Here is a 25093-nt window from a genome sequence, read left to right as displayed (position 1 = left end):
AGGACAAGGTATTCTCTGTCACGTCCGGAAAATACGTGAGTCTTTCTTAAATACAATATGGTTACAAAGACCCATCCATTGAATATCAATTACAGCAAACTAAATTTCGCCTTCATCGCGCACCACAATGACACGTATTTGTATACAGTTGTTCTAGTTATTTGTAGATGTTATTACATATTGCAGACTGGATGTAACATTTACCTTCAATACACGACATCCGTGTATGTGACCTATGCTGCTGGGATGTATCAAGTTAGTATCATTTGCCGTTAAGATGAACAAAATAAAACTAATGGATGCTGTTAGCTCCGGAATATTATTTTGTTATCTGTTTTAGAAAAGGCCAATTTATTAGGGACAATACATTTTTCTCTTGATTGCCCTTCAAAGCTGCTCTATAAAGTTCATCGGGACTCATATAGAATTTTTCCCTCTTTTCACAGTGAGAAAAAAATTGCATCTTCGTTATCCATCTTTTAAAAACATGATAATTTAAAACGTAATGAAACTGAATCATCTTATCTTCAATCTATAAAGATATACAGTACAGTCATGTATCGTAATAAGGATAATATCACCTAAATATGAAACAATTATACGATACCACGGGGCAAACTTCTTATGATCTTTATATTTAAATTAAAATAAACTGTCACCAAACTGCTTATCCACTAGAGAGCCTGTGTAAGAGAATATGTAAAAGTAAGTTGGCCTGACGTTTTGATCCTAGCAGGATCTACTTCAGAGGCTAAATGACAAGTGATCATTACGATCCTGCTAAGATCGAAACGTCAGGCCAACTTATTTGTACACGATCATTATATTTGTTTGTTGTGTAAACAGTGACTGTCGTACAACGGTAGTAAAGTACGTTATATATTTAGTTTGTGGTACAGGATAAGTAAATAGCGATAACAATAGGCAAGCATGTTCCTGAATACGAAAGGTAGGTTAGATGTGAACATATGTTAGTATTAATATAGTTAGTTATGAAAACGAAAGATAGATACGAAAATAAATATATTCATATTAAGAAGTAAAAACAAACAGCATTTAAAGAACGGAAAGCCCTGTTATTTGAAAAGTCCCCTTTTCTCACGTTCTGATATGTAACAAGTGAAATGCGTTTCGTTTTCTTTTATGGAAATCACTGCTTAATACGAATGAAAACATCTATTGCTTTAATAATTTATAATCTCGTTACTATGGATGACACGTTATTGATTTAATTTTACTGTTAGCTGAACCTTGAGCTGAGTTTATCACAGTGTTTTCATCAAGCCAATGTTTGTCAAGTCACAAGTCTTTCGCTCATGTCAAGCGTATAACAGCAGCTTATATAGTCATTCTAGACGTAAGCCTAATGATAATCAACAACCGATGCCCAACGAGGCATCTTTATCAAGTGCTTCGGGTCCTGTGAATGACGTGTTTCAGTGAGCTCTTGTTACAATGCTATGGAGGCTACTCTTTTCTACAAGAGTAGTCATATACACTGGGCAGCAACTGAAGTAATATTGTACCGTTATGGAGGGCAGGAGTAGAGGGGTAGCTAGGGGAGGGGGACAGGCCCTCAAGTATTTGTCTGCCACCCCCAGTCATATACACTGGGCAGTAACTGAACTTCAGTGTAAAACCGGTGTACTTTTACTCTCTTAATACGCAAATATAATGTTATTACAAAATCAAAGATTTACTTACTCTGTACAGAGACTAATCTTGTATCATAATGGAGGGCAGGGGAGGAGCAGAAGGGTCTATACGGCAATAGGCCCTCAAATATTTGTCTGCCACCCCTTGAAATTATCGAAACTGGAATAGAGATAAACATTATAGTATGAAACATTATTGCCTAGGTTTCCTTTTTTCTGTTGGTTTTATCTGTACCAGGTGTTAACATCCGCTCCGACTGTTATTACCAAGTACGCAATATAATATCTGAGGGTTGCTCAGAAGGAACATTGATCCCGGAATTTTTTTTAAAACATTCTTGGTCGAATTAACCCTGCTTATACCTCGACTATTGACTATTATTTTCGAAAAAAAAACGATTTTATATCTTGACATTTTGTGGTTTTATTTCTGATATTTAATTTTTCTTATAGAACAATTTAGACTGATATCGCAACTTTCCACGCTTTATAGAAATTGTAACGTTTCTCATGAAGTTTTGACGATTATCTCGAAAAAACCTGGTGTCCTCGACACTGAAGAATGTCTTCATCTAACAAGTGAACTAAGGAAGATGTGATGATCAGGCGCGGCGGAACGGGAAAATTATTGGGGGGGGGGGGGGCTAATGTGTGGAGACTGTCTAAGCGGAGCGCCACCATTGGTTGGCGCGGAGCGTACAAGAAAATTTGGGGTTTTTCAAAACCCCAGATGGTCGGAAACGGCACTTCCCGATTGTTTTATGCTGCGAATACCTAGCCCTAAAATATGGGTCTCAAGCCTGCAATTTCTCAGATTGCACGTAAAAATCTGTAAAAACATTGTAATCTGTATATTCGATGGTGTTTTAAGAGAGTAGCTATTACTCGTAGTGTACTCGCAAAGACGTTTTTGAGTGTAGTAAATTACTACTTGCCAGTGGCGTAGGAAGGTACTTTTGAGTGGGGGGCTGAAGACTGATGGCCGGCCTGGGGGAGGGGTCTAAGGGGAGGGGGTGTCCCCCTCCCCTTTGGAATTTTTTGCATTTCCAGGTAACCTCAGATGCAATTTGGTGCAATATAGCACACTTTAACACCCACTCCATTTTGTAAACTTAATTTTGTATTTTCACCAGGCCTTAGATGCAATTTGGTGCTCCAAATGAGATTTTTTTTCTCATTTGGAATGAAAAAGGGGTTTTCTGACTTGCGAAGCGGGGGGGGGGCGGAATGATACTTCCGCCCCCCCACATGTTTCACTAGGGGGATGGCGCCCCCCAGCCCCCCGGTTCCTACCCCCTTGCTACTTGCAATTAAATGCAATACTTAAATAAATGTCATAAGAAAAAACAGAAAGCATTTCTTAATGTCAACAAATGGGTAACAAGTATGCATTGAAAAATATGGTAAATATTGGGGGGCTTATCATGCATTTGCCCCCTCAACTTTTTCATTGGGGGGCTGAGCCCCCCCCCCCCCAAGCCCCCCGGTTCCGCCGCCACAGGTGATGATCCCCCCCCTCCCTCTTCTTCCCTCCGGCCTCCCCTTCCGACTCATACACCTCCCTTTGACACTCCAGGTATTTAGTCATTCGGTACAACGAATATCACCTTTGTGTTATTATACTAATTCACGTCACAAGAACACTCCGTCTTCAACGCAATCCAATTCCATGATATTAAACTACTGCGTGTACATGGCTATGCACTGAATGTAAGGAAAGATAGAACAAACACCGTCTTTAACCATCACGCCCCCATCACCATCCCATCCCTAGTAATTCCACAATATATGTGACTCCATGTGTGGTTCCATGTAGTGGGTCACGTTTTTCATCGTATATCGAGTGAAATATAGGCTTACTTTGTACTATGGAAACTGTGTACAACTAGCGCATTGTATGTAAGGAAGCAGGACACTTCGCCCAACAACCATTTCGCCCAACTGCCATTTCGCCCAACCTTACCATTTCGCCCAACCAGCCTGGTCATTTCGCCCAACCAGCCTGGTCATTTCGCCCAACCAGCCTAGTCATTTCGCCCAACCAGCCTGGTCATTTCGCCCAACCAGTCTGGTCATTTCGCCCAACCTTGATTAAATATGATATTTCAAAAGGAAACGTTCGGGAATTGTTAACGTTACAGGATACGAACCGAATATTAAGGAAACTTGAGGATTGATCAGTGTGTTAGGGGTTAGGTTTGATAGTAAACGTTGGAATATTAAGGAAACTTGAAGTCCTTTACTTTGTATAACTTTAGTAAAGAAACGTTCGGGAATTTTTAACGTTACAGGATACGAACCGAATATTAAGGAATCTTGAGGATGGATCAGTGTTTTAGGGGTTAGGTTTGATAGGTTTGATATAGTAAACGTTCGGGAATTGTTAACGTTATGGGATACGAACCGAGTATTAAGGAAACTTGAAGTCGTGGTTAAATTGATTACATATGTGGTTACATTGATAAAGTGGTTACAATGATTAAATATAGTAATTCAATATTACGGACGGGTTTTATCTATATTTTTTTCTTCAATTTAATAAGGAAACGTTCGGGAATTGGTAGTCAGTAGGATGGATCAGTGTTTTAGGGGTTACGTTTGATAGGTTTTTATGAAGACCGATTCCCCTGTGTTTGTATAATAATATAACTTCCATTGTATGCGTAAACGCCTAAAGTAGTGTAATCCTCCCATTATACCCGAAATAACTGCTCAGACTCCGATCGATATCGAGCGGACCTCACTTTTTTATTTACCTATTACGAAGTAGGCCTAACCTAACCCAAAATAAATCAAATTGAACTAGTGGAATAGAAAAAGTAATGTTATTCTGACTGAATATTAGTAAAAATAAGGTTGGGCGAAATGACTATGATGGTTGGGCGAAATGACCATGCTGGTTGGGCGAAATGACCAGACTGGTTGGACGAAATGACCAGGCTGGTTGGGCGAAATGGCAGTTGGGCGAAATGGTTGTTGGGCGAAGTGACTAGAAAGCGTATGTAAATACTAACAACATCAAACAAACAGACAAGTCGTTCCAGACCCCAGGAAGAGGAGGGTTAGTTAACACACACTGTTTTCTGAGACATTGCTTCGTGATAACATGTACCGAGATACCAAACTAATAGGTAGCGTGGTTTTGATTACAATTCTAACCAGTACTTTACATACGGAGTAGTACTACAACATCCTTAGTTTAATAGTGTAAGTATAAATGCAATGTACAAACAAAACAACAATAACTCACTCGTTTAAGTTCAGCTGGAGTCTAGCAATGTATTATATTATATATAAAGCATTATTATACAAGTATAAATGAACAACGAAAAAATGGCTGGGAATGAAAAACAAAGAAAAAGAGGATTTTAAGTTTTAAACAGTAAACAATATAGCATCTCATGAATAATCTTCAACCAGATACATACACATGAGAGGGTATAAATACATCTTATTCAGTGAATTATGGTTTAAATTACCTTTCGCGTAAATGTTCTGTATGTAAAGGCGAACATGAATTATGAATGGTTGGGTATAAGTCATAGACATAACCGAATTATACAGTCGCTGGCCCATACATCATACAAAGTTCACTAATATATTGGTCACTCAGCCGCTTGAGGAATTCTTTAAAAGAAAAAGAAAACGTAAATACCTTGTTCTGCAGAGTAAAATTGGTTATTAATCAGGAAAAATAGATTCAACCATAGCAGTACCATTTATGTCGGACACCACCAAGAAAACCAATTAAATCCCTTTATAAATCGAGTGATTGCTTCTGAAGGAAGGTCCATTACACCCTAGCAATCCCTACCTATAGACTCTTTTTAGGCTTGCTATTGTAAAGTGATGTGAGAAGTCATTTAAGTTTAAGGTTGGGACGATTGTTTTATTCAATTTCCAGTCAGCATTTTGACCCATTACATACACAGTAGGCAAATATGACGTCATTCGGTCAGACCACATAATATAGCTTGTATAGGCAAGCAATACTAACTAAGAAAATCTGTCGTAAACAATTGTCAACAATATAAGTACGGTTCATTATTATTATTATATATTAAGCAACGACAGTTAACGATAACCCTTGTGTATGGTATATTCTCTACAAACAATGGCAAGCCAAAGGGGGAGGGGTAGGGGGAGGGGGAAGGGTGGTCGACCGCCCATCGTCCTTCACGGAATTGTTGTGGCGTTCAGCCGGTGCATAATTACACCACTGCTACAGTAATCAGTCTCTTTTTCAACCTTAAAAAATATGTATTAGCAAAGCCTTGCGCTTAGAACTACTTATATGGATGACATTTATATTCTAAATACGCCTCAAAATGCACCAATTGACGTCTGAACTTTTATTGGGGGTGGGGAGGGTGGTTGGACCCTAGACCCGCTACGTGATAGTCGGCTTGAATGACCACGGGGCATCATCCTCTCATTTATGAAATCTTTGGTTCACATCTAGTCCTTTTTGGAATGGTTCAGGTTCCTAACTTAATCCATCAATGGGCAAGTTTGAATATGTCCTCCACTTTTGAAATCCTGCGCACGCGTAGCTGTCTATGACCCTGCAGAGAGCTGTAGTACATGACTATCGGGCCATACAATGTACTGTCTGTGTTGCTTCATACCTTGCAAGGAACAGTCACGGAATGAAGAGAAGGTAGCTGTCACTGAGTTCTTTGGTATAACTTGATCTGTCATAATATATAATGAATGTATATCATAATTGTAATTAATTAATCATAATCAGGGAGCTGTTACATATAGAGCTCCCTGCTATAATTAGGGAGCTGTCACTGAGAAGAGCTCCCTGCTATAATTAGGAAGCTGTCACTGAGAATAGCTCCCTGCTATAATAAGGGAGTTGTCCCTGGGAAGAGCTACCTGCTATAATTGAGGAGCTGTTACATATAGAGCTCCCTGGTATAATTAGGGAGCTGTTACATATAGAGCTCCCTGCTATAATTAGGGAGCTGTCACTGAGAATAGCTCCCTGCTATAATTAGGAAGCTGTCACTGAGAAGAGCTCCCTGCTATAATTAGGGAGTTGCCCCTGGGAAGAGCTACCTGCTATAATTGAGGAGCTGTTACATATAGAGCTCCCTGGTATAATTAGGGAGCTGTTACATATAGAGCTCCCTGCTATAATTATGGAGCTGTCACTGAGAATAGCTCCCTGCTATAATTAGGAAGCTGTTACTGAGAAGAGCTACCTGCTATAATTAGGGAGCTGTTACTGAGATATCTCCCTGCTATAATTAGGGAGCTGTTGCATATTGAGCTCCGTACTGTAATTAGACATCGGTCTTCGAGAGAGAACCCTGTTATAATTAGGGAACCCCCTCGTTATTATATGTAGTTTATGTGTTTGCATACGTATATGCATACAGGATCAAAGTATAAACATATAACTATATCAGTGATATAGTAAACTGTTTGTTTGTTATGTAAATATCGAGTGACGGAAGGCTATATACATATTGTGAGTAGCGTGATATATATTCAGATTTTTATCGCCGTTACAAGTAAACATTACACGACGATTGCATATATGTTTGCATGGACTTAAGTGTGTTCTAACACTGCAGGTACACAGTAACTCAGAACAGAGCAAAATGAACGAATGCTACACATTTCATGTGCGATACTTCCTCAGCGCTAACTTAGGCCTCAAATCTACAAGTCATTCACTTTCTTTGAAATGAGCGTATAAAATAGAGATGAGAGACGTTGGAGGGGGGGGGGGGCAGAGGTGTGAAAAGGTGAAAGATAGTTTCACTAATCTAGGCATGTCTTCGTATGCAAGCTTCATTTTCATCATGAGACTATATCCTCGCTGTTCGCGAGTCAGGAGAGGAATTAAAATAAATCGAGGCAGATAAAGGTGCTCATTTATACATTGTGTACCTCTGTGTCATGTTCAGACCAAGTTATGAAATATTACATATCATAACCAACACCTCAATCGTGTCTAAGCACTTAATTATATAAATGTAATACTCCATTCTCTCATATCAAATCCGCCAACTTCTTGTCTAATTTCAACATTCCTGGTGGACAAATATGGAACGCGAAAAGGGAAACCATATTTCGTTGTCTAAACTAAGTTTGTTGCTGTCTAAACTAAAGTTGTTGCTGCTGTTTTATCATGTTGTTGTCTAAACTTACGTTGTTGTCTAAACTTACGTTGTTGTATAAACTTACGTTGTTGTCTAAACCTACGTTGCCGTCTGAAGTTGGTTCCGTTGTCTACTTACGTTATTGCCCAATCACGTGATATAAAAATATGGGCTATTCGCGCGAAATTCAACTTGCGCTGTATATACATACACTTCGTTAATTTGCTGACCAATTACGAAATAGTCAGTAAGATTGACATGTATCCCAACCCAATTACAAACCGGTAAACGCTCTCCACCATGCTACATACATGAGCTGACCCCGCCCACTTTGCTCCTCTAGAAACTTCCCGTATATGCGAAGAACAAAGGCGGCATTGTCCACGGGACTGTTTACCTAAACCCAGGCAGCAAGAACCAACCCCCTGCGTACAGTAATCATATGAAGCCCATGTGGTAAAGCAATTGTTGAACAGCGCCGATAGCAAAAACGTAAGCGCGAAAAGGGCAAACTGATTTCGTTGTCTAATCTAAGTTTGTTGTTGCCTAAACTAAAGTTGTTGCTGCTGTTTCACCATGCTGTTGCTCAAACTCACGTTGATGTCTAAAATTCCGTTGTCTAAACTTACGTCGTTGTCTAAACTTACGTTAAACTTAGCAACGAAATAAGTTTGCCCTTTTCACGTTCCATAGACAAATGCATTTATGCCCATAAATCCCCACTCCCACCCCCGAACGCTACTAACCGATATAGTGGCGGGTGGTAACACCGGATTGTTAGCAGGCGCGTATCCAGGGAGAGGGGCGTTGGGGGCGCGCGCCCCCCGGGTAAGAAAAGGAGGAGAGAAAAAAAAGGAGAAGAAAAAGGAAAAAAAGAGGGGAAAAAAGAGGAGGAGCAGAGGAAGGAAGGGAAAAGAAAAAGAAGAAAGAGAGAAAAAGGAGAAAAGGAGGGAGTAGAAGAAAAACGCCAAGACACCGGGAAGAGAAAGAGGAACAGTGACATCATTACAGCGCTGGTCCCTATTATATACACAGGGTAGCCAGTGACGGATCAAGGATTTCGGAAGGGGCGTTTGCCTCACCCTACCCCTTACACCGACAACTCCACTTTTGACGTTTCCATGTTTCCTCTCTCACTCATGATCTATATATGGTCTATCAAAACGCGTGTGTGTGTATATACGCCTTAAACAATTGTAGAATTGTGCTATGAAACCAACTGTGGCTGGTCTCGAACTCGACCGTGTCGTCGGGGAACATGACGCATTTCGGGAAGGGGGCGACCGCCCCCCCCCCTTCAGCATATTTTTTTTATGATATCGCCAGTAATTTCAAAATAGAAAGTGCTTAGATGCAACTTACAAGGACCAGGAAATGTCGTTTCCAGCGATCTGGGAGGCATTTTCGGCCAAAATTTTCTTGAACGCTTCGCGCCAACTTATGGTGGCGCTACGCTTAGATAATTTGCCTACAGGCTTCGCCCCTCCCTTGGCAAATTCCTCGCTACGCGCCTGTTCGAATTTGTAAAGCAACCGCAGCAGATATCACATCATATCAGTGAGCATGAAAATGGCGTTCCAGGATGAACAGCCTCAAAACTGTCCGACTTGCCCGAAAAAAATAACCAAAATTTTTTGCGCGCCTTGCCCGCGTTCAACATGGTATGGTCAATATCATATGAACAAGCATCGGTTATTTACCCTACATCGCATGCCATCGTGTACCGTACGGTCCGTGAAAGTTGCGCAGTGTACCGCGGGATGCTAATGTAAGCAACGAAATGTCTTATGTAGATGGAGAAAAAGGCATGGAGGTCCAATTATGTCAAAGCTCTCTTTTACATTAGAAATGGCGAATTAGGGCGCACCCAATTGACATGAATCCTCCAGATTCATTTACCTCGATGGATATGAATACTAAGAGGGTGCATATATGTACTATATCAATACCGTGGGCGCAATAATACATTTTGTTGTTACAGGGCCAATGAAGCCTACAGTCAACTACTGTATTCTTGCTTTATAAAGACGCTTTATTTGAAAAGATCGCACTGCGTTTATGGTAGGCGAGCAATGAAGCTAAAAGAGAGCCGGACAATAACGATGATGCATAAATGTTGGCATGAAAATATTCTTATCCCTGGCATTTGGTGGGGGGGGGGGGAATATGGTGTATTACATCCCCTCCACCCATTTTCATGGAGGGATATATCCCCCCTTCCCCCAGGATCGCCGCCCATGGGTTTTAATATTTGTACACCAATAAATTAACTGTGTCTGAATTTTTGAAAATTTCTGACCAACATTCCAGAGCCGTATATAGAGAGAGTTTGGCCAACCATGTAACCGATTTGGATTGGTCGAGAGGGAAAACGCCCACACAGGGTGGTAAAATAGGTCCACTTGAAAACTTTTTAGCAGGCGACACGCATACTCACAGTGTATAGACTATCGTTTGTGTACACGAAAAAAGTACGAAATTATGAAAGAAATGGTGCTGGGGATGCTGCAATCGGTCAGAACATGGATATTGTTGTTTGATTTTCCGACTGACCATAAAAGAGGAATTTTTTGGAAGTAGAAAGAACAAGATGGATATCTAATGAAAAAAAGTCTGTGTAGCCTAGGCCCATACTAGCCATAGGCCCTAGTGTAATACGAGTAATGTACAAGCAATGCGAGAATTTTACGTTCAGACTGGTTTCTGTAATTACATGCATGGCTATTCTCTCTCGTTTTGCGATCCACAAATTCGATTTCATTATGCCAGCTCTTCTAATCATAGGCATGGCAGTTTCAGTCGCACATATAGTTATCCTAATTCCTAGTTATTGTATGCCTAGCCTAAAGAAGTATCACTTTTAGTTTAATGTAAAAGGGTGGGCTAGCCTCTAGGCATCACGTAAAGCCCTAATCCTTAGTTAAGCCCGAAGATAAATTAAGCCTGGGCTTAGACCTGGACCATTCTTGCTATTACTACAACTGTTATAGCACATTACATAATATGGCACAGTATAAGGCCCAATTAAACTAGGGTCTATGGAAAACAAAGTAGCCTAGGCCTAAACTAGTTAGGCTAGGTCTATACTCATTGGCAACTTGTGGGTTGTGTACACATACAGGCCTAATTATATAGACCCTTTTAGTATGCCATAAACAAGTGCCCAAATGGTTAAATGATCTTGGTTTGTGTTAATTGTCAGCATTGGCCTAGCCTTTTTAGGCTAACATGAATTCAGCCTAATTTTTTCTTCTTCAAAAGTATAGCCTAGGCCTTGGTTTAATTTGGATGCAGTCAACTATCATTTATCAAAGTTGCATCAGTACCTCCTTATTCCCTTAATAGACACCCACATTGACGATTGAAGTTAAAAAAAATCTTTTTAAATTATCTTTAGACAGTAAATTTTAACTCCCTGAATTTCAGGACTTTTTTTACAAATCAAAGGTGACATGTGCTCTGAAGAAAAACTCCTAACATAAAAAGCCACAGTTAGCAGACTGTGATAAAGACAAACCTGGTGAGTGACTACTAGACTGAAATCCAGTTCCTGCAACTACAGCAATAAAGTCTTTGTTTTAATCAATGCACTTGTGTGTTTGAAACTTTCAAATGGACACTCAATGGCAGTTGGTTAAGATATAAGGTTTTACCTTCATCATGGAGAGTTGAAGGGAATCTGCCTCATCATCTGAATAATGGACTCAAGGATAGCAACAAATCATGATTGGATAATGATTTTGAGCAAGTAAATATCTGGCAATTTGAAAGTTTGTATTATTTTTTTACATATTATTTAAGCTGTTTAGCTCACACACAAGCAAATGATCAAGTGACAACAACCGATGCAGTATATTTAAAGGTATTGAAGACTTGCCCTAAACCGCATGCCGCGCTCTGAAAAAGTTTACTTTCCGTTGCTTGCAAGTGAAGTTTTTTTTGTGTCGCTACAAAATGCAGACAGTAATGAAACCTGATACCTTGTTATCTTTTATCTAGACCTGAGATGTCCACGCTGCTATGTGCACTGTGTTGTGGGTATTGACTGTGATGTTTGTATTGACTGTACACTAATGTCTATTTACAGATGGTAGCAAGCTGTGTGTGTATTTTCTGGGATCAATGGTGGTGTCTAACACTTCTGTTACACCGCATTCGAAACTAGGTCAGATAACCGGCATGAGACGTTTCTTTGTGCGGGAGTCTCCACACCCTTTAAGGAGAAGAATTTATATCCCATTAATAGAGAAAGAATTATGTTTCAATTGGTAGCATGCAACTTAAAATTTTGCAAACATTAGATACAATCAAACAATAACAAGGTTCATTTACAAGGTAATCTACTGCCCTTTATTTCACATTAGTCTGTCACATCAGAAGGTCACAGCTTTCAATAATTATTCAAACAAATTCCCTTCATGGGTGCTTCGTTAGATTCCTGCAATTTTCAAGTTTATCAATGTAATAAGTTCTGAATGTGGCAATGTGGAGAAGCTTTGGGATAATCTGTGGATAAGACTGCCAGACTATCAACAAGATTCCACGCAACTCCATGCAACTCCAACTGCTTCTTTCACCTCCTTGCAGATGTACCACATGTCCAAAAAAAAGTCAGCATTGGTTAATGTATTTAAAATCTGGCTTCCTCCTGAGCTGGCAAATACACATGAATTGTCAAGTACAGAGGTCAGTGTGAAACCACTGAAAGATCTTCTCAGCTTTCAAGAAAACAAAGACTTGAAGCCAAATTGACAGAGGCCACACTGATACCATTCCACTCTCATAAGATGAAGGTATCACACACACTTCATTTTGCTTCTGCGATGCAGTGCCTGGTAGACTGTGAGGGTCACCCAATGGATGTTTTAACAACTGCCTGGTTTATAGAGCTCTGCAACAGATAACTCATCCTAATATCTAGTCGTCATCCTGTCATGGCCTTGAGCAAGTTGAACCCACTTCAACACAAAGCAGCTATTGAATTCTTGTCTAGGTACTGTCAAATCCACATCACCATCATTGCTGGTTCCAGCTACGCTGACCATGATAAAAGAGGACAATGAGGGTTTTTTAATTCACCCAACAGAGCTTGCATTCCAGTACCTTTGGGCAGCTGAAAAGATATTCAGAAATTGTTATATATGAGTGTGTTTGTATGCATGCATATGTGTGATTTTCTTGCTTTACAGAACAGCTCCATTTTGATAAGCTATGTAACGTGGAAACCTGCCAATCATATGTTTGAAATAGGACAGGCTGAAACGATTCTTAAATGGAAAGCTTAACGACTTCTTGCATTTTTATACATCACTGTTCAGGTAAGGCCAGTAAGGGCAGTATGAAGAATAAGTAACAATTAATAATTATCATTATGGCCATTTGCTGTCTGCATAATAACAAACTGAATGATGTCATCAGCCCTGTGCTCAGTTGACAACACTGACAAGTAGGCACACTATGTCAGTGTGATCCATGAAACCTTATTAAGGACATGACCTTATAGTATATATGTTAATGGAAAATACATAAGCTACAACATACACCAGTCTTCAGTTGTTGCAGGTTTTTTTTTTCTCGACAGACCCATTCAATCTGTTGCACCTACTATAGCCTAGTACTACATTCCTGAGAAATTAACACCACAATATCAGTCTTAGGTTTGCCCACAGACTCCCAACTATTGCTAACTCCTACACTCAAGTATATAGTTTAGTTTAGTAGAAAAAAAGATCAGGAGAGACATTCAAGTCCCCATTAAGGACCCTAAGGCTATATGAGAGGAATAAAACCGAGGCCATCAAATGTCATACCCAATTACAATGCTTAATGTACTCATCCAAAGTATTCTTAAACCCATTCACACTACTTGCAATTCAACCTTCTCAGGCAAACCATTCCATCCATTCACAACCCTTGTATAACCCAGTACGCATCACACTGGCGGTCCGCTGGCGTAAAAACGCTGGCGGTAAAACGCTGGAGGTCCGCCAACGGACCGATAGACATTGCTGCTTGGAAAAACCCAGCGTATTGCCGACAGCGGACCAACAGCGTATCGACGTCGTAAAAAAGCCGGCGGTTACACGCTGGAGGTCCGCCAACGGACCGATAGACATTGCTGCTTGGAAAAACCCAACGTATTGCCGACAGCGGACCAACAGCGTATCGACGTCGTAAAAAAGCCGGTGGTTACACGCTGGAGGTCCGCCAACGGACCGATAGACATTGTTGCTTGGAAAAACCTAGCAGAATTCCGACAGCAGACCGACAGCGTAACGCCGTAGAAAATTTCCCACAAATATTATGTTATGAAAGTCACTCAGCAATTTACACAAGCTCACATACACATTGACCATCGGGTCTGTCCAAAATCTTAAGTCTCTATGTGAAAGTTTAGTTAAAGATGAGTTTCTATTAAACTATTTTACCTGTGCTTTTTGTATATATTTGTTCCTGTGGAGAGAAAACTTAAGAATACTTGGATTTTGTGTACATTAGTATAGGCCAGGTTTAGGTGCGGCTGCATGGACTAATACGTTATTAGGCAACGGCTGGTGGTCCGCTAACGGACCGATAGATATTACAGCTGGCTTGTAAGTCCAGCGGAATGCCGACAGCAGTACCGCCGGAGGAAATATTGGATAGCTTTTGTGCAGAATTGGCGGGAAGTTACCTTACCACACTGGCACAATTAACAGAATAATATTTTCCTAAAACCTATATTCGCCAATAACTATAAGGTAATTAAAGATTGAGCTAACTCAAAGTAGTTAAACTTTGCTTACCATCCAATGTAATATATATTATCATACACTACATACATAATATTTGAAGGGGGAAAAAATACTGATCGAACGAGTCTGACGGATACCACATGAAGAAATGTTGGCAAGCATTTGGGCAAAATGGGCGGGTAATACCCTTAACCACAGGAAAACTTACAGGATAATATTTTCAACAAATTCAAATTCTGAAATAAATATTGAGCAATAACGTTATAAGCGATATCCAAATACTTTAATAAATTTCAACCATCCCAAGAAGTATTTATTAATCAACAATTTAGCGTAGTTGAGAGAAAACAATTCAGAAAACATTTTTCACTGATCGAACGAGCCTAGTATAACTGGCATCCAATCGCTAAACCGCAATGCTCAGTGTCCTCAGATATAGCAGCTAGTTTGAAAAGCGGTCGCTTTCGTAATCTGTTACAACTCTTTCGATGTTGGATATCCTGATCTATTCTTTTGAAAGTACTTGCAGTCTGCAAATACAAATTTGCTTAAGAGGTATGTACCTGTTTTTTCTTACTAAGGGTTGACAGTTGTACATAATTGATTTCGCAAGTATTTGAAGTGACTATTTTTTAAATAAACTTAGACGTAATCTAGCGTTAGGCTAGAATGTATCGCTTAATGAGAAGCCTTTCGCGGTGTATGAATTACACATAGCCTACATTTGTAGGTGTTAATTGTGTTAGGCTGAGCAATAACGATCACACATAAAGGTAAACTAATGACCGTTGTTTGTATAATAGCTAGGTTATGCAATGTTATGCCGAAACATTTGTTTGCTGACTGTATTAGAAGAAAACTGTTATCTGCAGAAAGTTAATACTGTAAATATTACTAGGTGACTATGGAAGGCTTCCTCCTAATTTTAAATATCATATTCTGAAATATATATTACTATACTAGTAGCCTACTAGTTACTACTAGTAGTAGTAGTACACTAGTACTAGGGGCCTAGGCCTAGTTTTAAATCATTTGGTATGTTACAGTATTGACAAATCATGGTCATCCATAACTTTTAAGAAATAATGTACTGTTTTATTTGTTTATAGCTAGGCCCCTAGGCCTAGTTAAGAAGGTAAAGACTCAATGTTAAAACCTTATTAATAATAATATAAGTATGGTTGTTTTTAAATATCAGGAATGGGTTGGTGGTTAAATCTTTTTGGATTTCAGGTTAAGTGCTTAGGCTTCAAAGTTTATGTGACAAATTAAGCATTTTGGAGAACAATAGATCATCGTCATCATAGTTTATGAGTACTCCTGTGGAGTATAGTGATAAACTTAATTTTGTATTTTCACCTGGCCTTAGATACAATTTGGTGCTCCAAATGAGAATTTTTTTCTCATTTCGAAATGAAAAGGGGTTTTCTGACTTGCGAAGCGGGGGGGGGGGGGGGCGGAATGATACTTACGCCCCTCCACATTTTTCACTGGGGGGCTAGCGCCCCCCAGCCCCCCGGTTCATACGCCCTTGGTGATACCAACCAACACGATAATGAAAAATATTTCATATCTAGCCTCTCGGCTTCTAAAAAAACTGTGGCTGCCTTATCTCGTTTTTTTGCTTTTTGTCTTGGCTACTGTCAATTTGAAATATTTGCGTTGGGTCTATTCCATGTGCTCAGTTTCTGGTGAATCATTCTGCGCATGATTTCCAAGAAAATAACTGCCTACATTGAAGTGATCCTCACTTAAAGTAAAGTTTATTTGCCCAATAGCTGAACTGCCTCTATGCTATGTCTGTATTGCATGCCACTATTTAACTCTATGGAAAGTTACTTTAAGGGTTAAAAGTTTACAGTGTTGTGGGAGAATTGTTTAAATTCCTTGGCAATAAATCATTGAAAGCATAGTTAGTGGAGGTAGTTTAGGTTCAATTTTTGCCCCTCTATTGTATTCCCAGATGAATTAAATGGCAATGAAAGTAGATACAACTTTGGACAAGCAGGAGGGTAATTACCAGTTGTTATTCTGTTTAAAAAGCTTTGCAGACAAAGTAACAAATAACATGATTTGTCTGTATTTGATGATGTAAATTTGACCTTATATAGGGACACCGTAGGAAGTTCTCCAAAAAAAAAAATAATAATTGAAGGGGTGATGCCCATTGTAAGTAATGGATACAGAATGAAGAGCTCTAGGTTGTTGTTTTTGGTTCTTTTTTTGCAGTAGATTAACAGGGGAAAAAATGACTCATGTGAAATCCCTGGCGAACTAAACAAGGAAAATACAAAATGAGGTTCATGGGCATGTCAACACTATTTTACAAGAAACATGCAATAATGATAACAACTTTGAGCTGCATGATGACACAGTTGAAGTTAATAGTGAAAGGATTCTAATTATATAAAGGAGCGACAGATAGCCATTCCTCTCCTGCACGATATGTTGTTGTGAACTTATTAACTGTTAATTTTAATTTGCAGTATGCAAACACCAAAGTATGCTGTTGTTGTTGTTTTTTGAGGAAGATGGAGTCAGCAGATTTAATCACAATTTATCAATTTTTCCAGATCAGGATTTTCAGGAACTAAGTTAGAAGCCAGCGCATTACTATTCCTGTGGGATCTTTGGAGGAATTTAATAACCTGGATGACTCTATTGAAACAAACAAGGCTTTGGAAAGATATTTGGTAAGTCAGTTTAAAAGTGTAAGGAAAGTAATCAGAAAACAGTTTCCCAGAGTGTAATGTTAGTTTATCATTATAAATTTGAAGCCAAGTCAGGTTTTATTGTGTCAGTGGTCTGTACAAAATAAAATATTTCCTGAGGGGCTAATTTCCTTTTCCTGGGAGACAATTAAAACTCTAAGGTAGTAACAGACATGAAAGCATTTAGGTAACAAGAGTTTGGCCAGAAATGATTTTACATTGCAGTGCATTCTACAAAAGTGGGCTGTTAAATCAATCTTGTTTTTGACTGGACTCAGAAAGGAACATTGCAGCACTGCATTGCTAGTTCCTCTTAAAATATTGATAAGAAATTAGCAAAAGATGCCAACGTGTGGGATGAAATAGAATTACTTGAATATTTCTGTTTGTATAATAATTATTGAATGGTTTCTGATTAACTTTTCTTTCTTTTTGTTGTTTCAAGAAGAAAAGACTATCAATTCTTGGTGGCAACACGTTGAAGGAGTGCGTTAAAAGAATCCTGTGTGATGTATTGGCAAATGCAGTTGCTACCACACTGAACTGGACATGTACCACTGGGAAAACAGCCTTTGCGAAGCTACATGTATGAAATACATAATTGAAAGTGAGTTTATATGTGTCATTTTTGTTTTCAGCAGCAGTGAAGAGAACCTTGAGTTGTGGGGAAGGGGTTGTGCATTTGACTCATGGATCGGCCAACTTTTCAATGCAACACCCCTTCAACGAGAATTCTTGCTTTAATATACATTGAATTCTGGTCATTTAAAAAAGTTACTACAAATATATGTTGATGTAAGATGTGTTGTTTCAGATGCAGTTGAAAAGCAGCATTCAGCATTGATTTTAAAGTTAATTCACCATATGATTTTATTGACCAGTCCATTGTCACTTTCTTTCCCAATTGATGGGACCTGGATTTGCAACAGTAATGCATGTGTTCAGTATAAAATGAAAGAAGGTGACTGTCAAAGGCAAAGGAAATATTTCGTATATCACTGAAAAAATGGTAAATGTGTGAAAATGTGAATAATGTAGTTTAACCAAATGTGAGACCCCAGCCGATACTCATAGCTAGTGTTACAGTTGGCACAGTAATTATCAAAAAGCTGTGACATGTTGAACTTAGAGTCAGACAGGTGAAAATTTGCAGTAATTTTCATGTTTAATGTTTTAAATTTTATAATTTAATTTTTTTTTTTTTTTTAAATTTGCATTTACAAAAAAACTTGCCACGTGCCACCTGTAACACATGTTACTGTGTTACGAGCACAGTACAGTAGTAACTGATGCATGGTTGTGGAACATGAACAGTAGTAACTGTTCTAGCTATGAGTATCGGGTAACCCATTATTGGCTTCATTTTATTGCTTGTGTAGAATGCAGTCTTTTATGTAATGTTTTGTGTAATGTGTTTTGTATTAACAGAAGCTGTACGGAGGAACTGCACAATCAACTTCAACTGATATTCAGGCGGCGGTGGTGAGATTTCTGAAGGATGCATCTGATTGTGAGGGAGGGCGAAAATCTCGGACTACACCACAAACAGTTGACGAGTGAATTTCTTTAGTGCTGTTGCAATATTTAACGCTGGAACTCATTTTCTCGCTTTGTAATTTATAGGCGTAATAAAATGATAGCAACTTATTTCACTGTGTTCGTCATTATTTCTTCATATGTAACCGCATGTGTAATTCAGCAAAATCTGCAGTTAGACCAATAGCTCTGTTCTAGTAGTACACCCCAAACAGTTTTCTGCCGGAACACAGATATTTGGTTAGCAATTCATGTGAAGATCTCTGCCTAGCGGGTTGCTGGCAGAATACCAGATTTGGGCTAGCAGGTGGCCAGAACACTGGATATTAGCTAGTGGATAGCCAGTGGCTCTCTCTGACAGAAATTCAGCGGTACTTCGGTGGTAAGCTTGCGTTTCTCCGGCGGTGTGCTGGTAAAACACCGGCGGTACACTGGCGTTTCTTCGGCGGTCTGCTGGTGGAACACTGACGGTACGCTGGCGTTTCTTCGGCGGTACACTGGCGTTTCTTTGGCGGTCTACTGGTGGAACACCGGCGGTACGCTGGAGTTTCTTCAGCGGTCTGCCGGTGGAACACTGGCGGTACACCGGCGGAACGCTGGCGTTTCTTCGGCGGTTCACCGGCGTTTCTTTGGCGGTCTACTGGTGGAACACCGGCGGTACGCTGGCGTTTCTTCGGCGGTCTGCTTGTGAAACACTGGCGGTACACCGGCGGTACGCTGGCGTTTCTCCGGCGGTCTTCTGGCGTAGTCGCCGGCGGACCGCCGGATTAAAGCCGGCCAAATCTCTGGCGTTCCGCCGGCTTTCCCCGCCGGTGGACCGCCAGTGGTGCAGCTGGCGGGCCGCCGGTGGACCGCTAGCATGATGTTATCTGGGAAGTTGTATTAGACTTTAGAGAAAAAGTTATGCCGAATATTAATCCTACTATGTAACTTCTGGAGTTTAATACAATGACCTCTGGTACAACTACTTTTTGGCAAACCTGAAAAGATCAGTGAAGCATAAATTGTCATTTTATGTGTAGGCCTACTTAATTTAATTGAAGGATCTATTAATGTAGGCCTGATGCTATAGTTGTGCGTCTGTAATCTAGCCTAGCCAGGACTGTGATGTGTGCTTTTCGTTTGTATGACTAAAGTAGGACTAGTAGTATGAGGCGTAAAATACAACAAGTGTAATGACAGGTTTTCAGCTAGTTTTCTATGCATTTCAGGTGTGAAGATAAACGTAAATGTCATTAACTAACGCATACTCTAATTCATTACCTGATATCCATTTTGTTCCTCGTATGCCTGTCAAAATCTGACATTCTGAGTCGCTTCATTTGTTCGCAACGAGCACAGTGTGCAAAGCTGCTATATATTGTGTGTGGTGTTTTTCGTGTTTCGCGCAACTGGTAACGACAACTGGACCTATTTTGATGCCCATGGTTTGCGTGTGACGTCACAAATCGCCAGTTGGCCAAACTCTCTCTATACACGGCTCTGCAACATTCTTTATCACACTTCCCTCTACTCGTGCAATTTTGACCGGTCTGTTAGGGGTTGAAGGGGGTTTTCTATATTGGTTGTCCGTAGATGAAATTTTGTGCAACATTATGGGTATGTTTTGAAGTGAGTTTATTCACGAGAAATGTGAATTTTCAAATTCTGAACAAATGATGGGCTTGGAACCTTGAAAAGTGAGCCTGACGGATATTGTGGGCCGCGACGTTGAATCACCTATAAAAAGCAATGATCCACAGGACATGAGATGAGGTCGAACATGATTTGTGACTGGTGACAATCTTCAAAAAGGTTATGGATGGAAAAAACACTATCGGGAAATGCAAGGTTCTCAGGCAAAAACTATACATCTGGTTGGTCATTTTCAAGCCCGAGAGGTGCCATTTCCGGTGATCTGGGTGGTATCAAAACCAGGAATTTTCTTGTACGCTGCGCGCCAACCGATGGTGGCGCTCCGCTTAGTAATTCGCGCCCCCCGGGTTAGAAAATCCTGGATACGCCCCTGGTTAGGATAATACTGCTTAAAGTTTCTTCCTTCGTTTTGAGATGTGACAGACTCGAGTTTTGCGAACATATTGTTTCACTAATCAGTTATTTCTACAAATTAACATTAGACAGAGATTAGTTCACCAGTATATAGGCATAGGAGATAAAGCTACACACACAACCAGCTACTTTAAGCTAAAATAGAAAATGCTCTGATCAGGAGCATCAATCCGAATTGAGATTTGGGTGGGGGGGGGGGCATAAATAGGAAACATGAATAAACCGAAGGAGTCGACTTAGCGCAAAGCCTTTTTGGGTGGGGTTCAGGGGCGAATCCCCGCCAGTGGTCCAGGAGTCGGACTCTACAAATCTTCAGGTTTACTTCTGTTTGGTGCTTGAATTGATGTGTCATTCATAAATATATTTAATAAAAGTCACATTTGACAAGATTAGCCTTGAATTAAAAAGACTTATCTATTTCACCTCCTGATGTAACTTATGGCATTAATCATGATTATTCAGATTTAAACTTAAACCCAAAAGGAAACATCTAAACTTTGAACACAAGGTTATCTAGTTATCCAGACATATACAACATGCACACATATGGTATTATAAGTACATTTGAAAAGCACTATTTGGTATTTAGGCACATTCACTTCATCGGAAACAACAAATCATAAAAATAAAGATAAACATCAGGGCCGTAGCCTGGGTAGAATTCCTAGCAGCAGTTAAGGAACATCGAGAAACAATATCGTCCAAATGTAACATAGCGATGCTTTGATGTGCGGATATACGGTACCAGGCGCTTTCTCAAGAAATTTGAGTGGGTTGGTCATTTCCAAAAAGGGACCGTCATGACACTATCTAAGGACCTACTGTGGGTAGGGGAGGGGGAATGAGCTGAGTGAGTGGACCGTGTATTCTTAGTAAAACATTGTGGCACTAATATAGGGGATAACAGTGAAACATACGTAATAAGTATATTTATGAACCGTAGTTTCACGTAAGACTGCTACACTGTTCATGCAGGTTAAATCTTTGGAGCTCTCTACCTTTATTTTTATTATAATCCCCTTCTGCTCCCAGCCCGACCCCCCCCCCTCACTCTGAAAACCACCAGAAACAGTAGTCGCATCAGAGATCGTGCATATACGTGATGAGCAGTTAAAGTAAACCTTATGTTACTTGACCGCCATTCCTACACTACGTGCCTAGAATCTCAGTTTGCACACTACAGACTAATTAAATCAGAAGAAATGATATGAACATTTATCATAGGCCTACTTTCATTTAGAAAGTGTAAATCTCAAAGGGCAGCTACCCATGCGCAGGCTACGGCCCTGAATACTAAACTACTGCGTGTAAAGAGCAATGCACTGACCCTGTTAGGAAAGATAAAAAAAATACCGTTTATAACCATCGTCCCCTCCATCCCCCAAACCCCTTCCATCTCCTCAACCCCCTCTATCTCCCCAACCCCACCATATCTCTCAAACCCCTCCATATCCCCAACCCCCTCCATCTCCTAAACCCCTCTGTCTCCCTCAAACCCCTCCTACCCCACAAGACCCCTCCATCGCCACCTCATTCATCTCCCCAACCCCTTCCATCTCCCTCACACCCCTCCATCCCCCACCCTCTCCAACTCCCCAACCCCTCCATCCCCACCCTCTCCAACTCCCCAACCTGCTATATCTCCCTCACACCCCTCCATCCCCCCACCCTCTCCAACCCCTCCCTCAAACCCCTCCATCTCCCTCCATCCCCCACCCTCTCCAACTCCCCAACCCCTCCCTCAAACCCCTCCATCTCCCTCCATCCCCACCCTCTCCAACTCCCCAACCCGCTCCATCTCCCTCACACCACTCCATCCCCCACCCTCTCCAACTCCCCAACCCCTCCCTCAAACCCCTCCATCCCCACCCTCTCCAACTCCCCAACCCGCTCCATCTCCCTTACACCCCTCCATTCACCACCTTCTCCAACTCCCCAACCCACTCCATCTCCCACACACCCCTCCATCCCCAACCCTCTCCAACTCCCCAACCCCTCCCTCAAACCCCTCCATCCCCACCCTCTCCAACTCCCCAACCCTCTCAATCTCCCTCACACCCCTCCCTCTCCAACGCCCTAACCCGCTCCATCTCCATCAAACCCCTTCATCTCCCCTCCATCCCCCACCCTCTCCAACTCCCCAACATCTCCCTCAAACCCCTCCATCTCCCTCCATCCCCACCCTCTCTAACTCCCCAACCCGCTCCATCTCCCTCACACCCCTCCATCCCCCACCCTCTCCAACTCCCCAACCCCTCCCTCAAACCCCTCCATCCCCACCCTCTCCAACTCCCCAACCCGCTCCATCTCCCTCACACCCCTCCATTCCCCACCCTCTCCAACTCCCCAACCCCTCCCTCAAACCCCTCCATCTCCCTCCATCCCCACCCTCTCAAACCCCTCCCTCAAACCCCTCCATCCCCACCCTCTCCAACTCCCCAACCCACTCCATCTCCCTCACACCCCTCCATTCCCCACCCTCTCCAACTCCCCAACCCCTCCCTCAAACCCCTCCATCTCCCTCCATCCCCACCCTCTCAAACCCCTCCCTCAAACCCCTCCATCCCCACCCTCTCCAACTCCCCAACCCGCTCCATCTCCCTCACACCCCTCCATCCCCCAACCTCTCCAACTTCCCAACCCCTCCCTCAAACCCCTCCATCTCCCTCCATCCCCACCCTCTCCAACTCCCCAAACCGCTCCATCTCCCTCACACCCCTCCATTCCTCACCCTCTCCAACTCCCCAACCCCTCCATCAAACCCCTACATCTCCATCAAACCTCTCCATCTCCCTCAAACCCCTCCATCCCCCACCCTCTCCATCCCCACCCTCTCCAACCCCCTCCATCTCCATCAAACCCCTACATCTCCATCAAACCTCTCCATCTCCCTCAAACCCCTCCATCCCCCACCCTCTCCATCCCCACCCTCTCCATCTCCCCTCTCATTCTCCAATCCTCTAACAATTATTATATTATATGTAAAGTATAATTATACAAGTATAAATGAACAACGGAAAACTTTCTGGGAATAATAAACAAGAAAAGAGGAAAAGAGGAATTTATTACATCATTAGCCTTAACTAACCATCATTGGAATTCATTACATTCTTATTAATTAGGTGTAACATTACCTTTCAAGCTAATGTTCGGTCCACATAGAGGCGAACATGAATTATGAATGGTTGGGCCTACATCATGGACAGAAGCGAAGTATACAGTCTCAGGCCTTATACACCATATAAAAGTATGTTAATATATTTATCACTCAGCAGCTTGAGGAAGTATTGTTTATAACACAACCTCCATTCTTTCTATTTATAACGAAGACCAACATTGTACTACAGCAGTATTGATAGAATAAAAAATATTACCATATATAGTAATCAAGAAACATGAGGGTGGAATGTGACCAGAAAAGAACATAGAACAGAATAAACAGATACATAGAATATATAATAATATAGATGTAGGGTTAACAGAAATAAATGGCTAAGATTCAACGCATAAGAATTCTCTTAAGTTTGTAAAGTGATGCCGGTCTGGGTGTATGGCAAGCATCAGAGAGCTTCAGTTACAATATTATTTAAGGAACATTTCACAAGAGTAATACAGTGGATTGGACAGCAACTGAACAGGTTCTGCTACCCCTCTCTCTCTCTCTCCACACTGAAAACATAACATAAGTTAATGTTAAAACATGGCACAACAATATTGTTGACTGACCACAGCTTACTTTAAGTTGTGGACAGCAATTAGAATCCTTAGATAGACGTATGGCAACATATATTTATTTATTAGAAATGATAGCAAATTTAAAGCTATGGGTATCGGATGACTGTCAAATTGCTGGCTACACTACACAATGTTTCTCACATATGAACTCACTGCATGTATAACACAGTTCTATGTAACTGATTGATCTTAACAAGAGTATTTCATTTTTGAAATTTGGAATTCAGCATTCAACAATTTAGTCCTGGGTACCCAACAAACTGTGACTTTCTATGTACCTGCATGGTAACTCAATATGCTGATAATAAGTTGGGGTTGATATGTTACAGCATGCCAGAAAATCTTAGGAGTAACCCACAGGTGGCAATGCACATATAACTTCAAAGACTTGATACTTCATAGTTTCTCTATTTCAAACACATCCCTGATCAGACCAAGGTACATACTACAAAAACTTAGCTTGCCTGGCATGTCGGCAACCTTTATTTTCTACAGAAGTAGTTTTCTTATGAACTGTTAATTTAGGTATCTATTAGTAGCTGTCCCCACTTTAG

General features: G+C 40.9%; 3 protein-coding genes across 6 annotated transcripts in view; 1 reads left to right on the top strand and 2 right to left on the bottom strand.

Moving 5' to 3' along the window:
• Positions 1–25093, top strand: part of LOC139969982 (uncharacterized) — a 314878-nt gene that overhangs the window by 48341 nt on the left and 241444 nt on the right. The gene's annotated exons all lie outside the window — the stretch shown is intronic.
• LOC139969995 (uncharacterized) overlaps positions 1–25093 on the bottom strand; it is a 958452-nt gene that overhangs the window by 924948 nt on the left and 8411 nt on the right. The gene's annotated exons all lie outside the window — the stretch shown is intronic.
• LOC139969993 (uncharacterized) overlaps positions 23753–25093 on the bottom strand; it is a 345154-nt gene continuing 343813 nt past the window's right edge. For all 4 annotated transcript variants that reach the window (XR_011793862.1, XR_011793864.1, XR_011793866.1 and 1 more), the window contains exon 10: positions 23753–24473. The gene's annotated coding sequence lies outside the window, so the exon portion shown is untranslated. The remainder of the gene's footprint in view (positions 24474–25093) is intronic.

This window comes from Apostichopus japonicus, chromosome 7, assembly GCF_037975245.1.
Source record: "Apostichopus japonicus isolate 1M-3 chromosome 7, ASM3797524v1, whole genome shotgun sequence".
Lineage (NCBI taxonomy): Eukaryota > Metazoa > Echinodermata > Holothuroidea > Aspidochirotida > Stichopodidae > Apostichopus > Apostichopus japonicus.
Note: the sequence above shows the minus strand (reverse complement) of the source record. Positions and strands in the feature narration are given on the sequence as shown.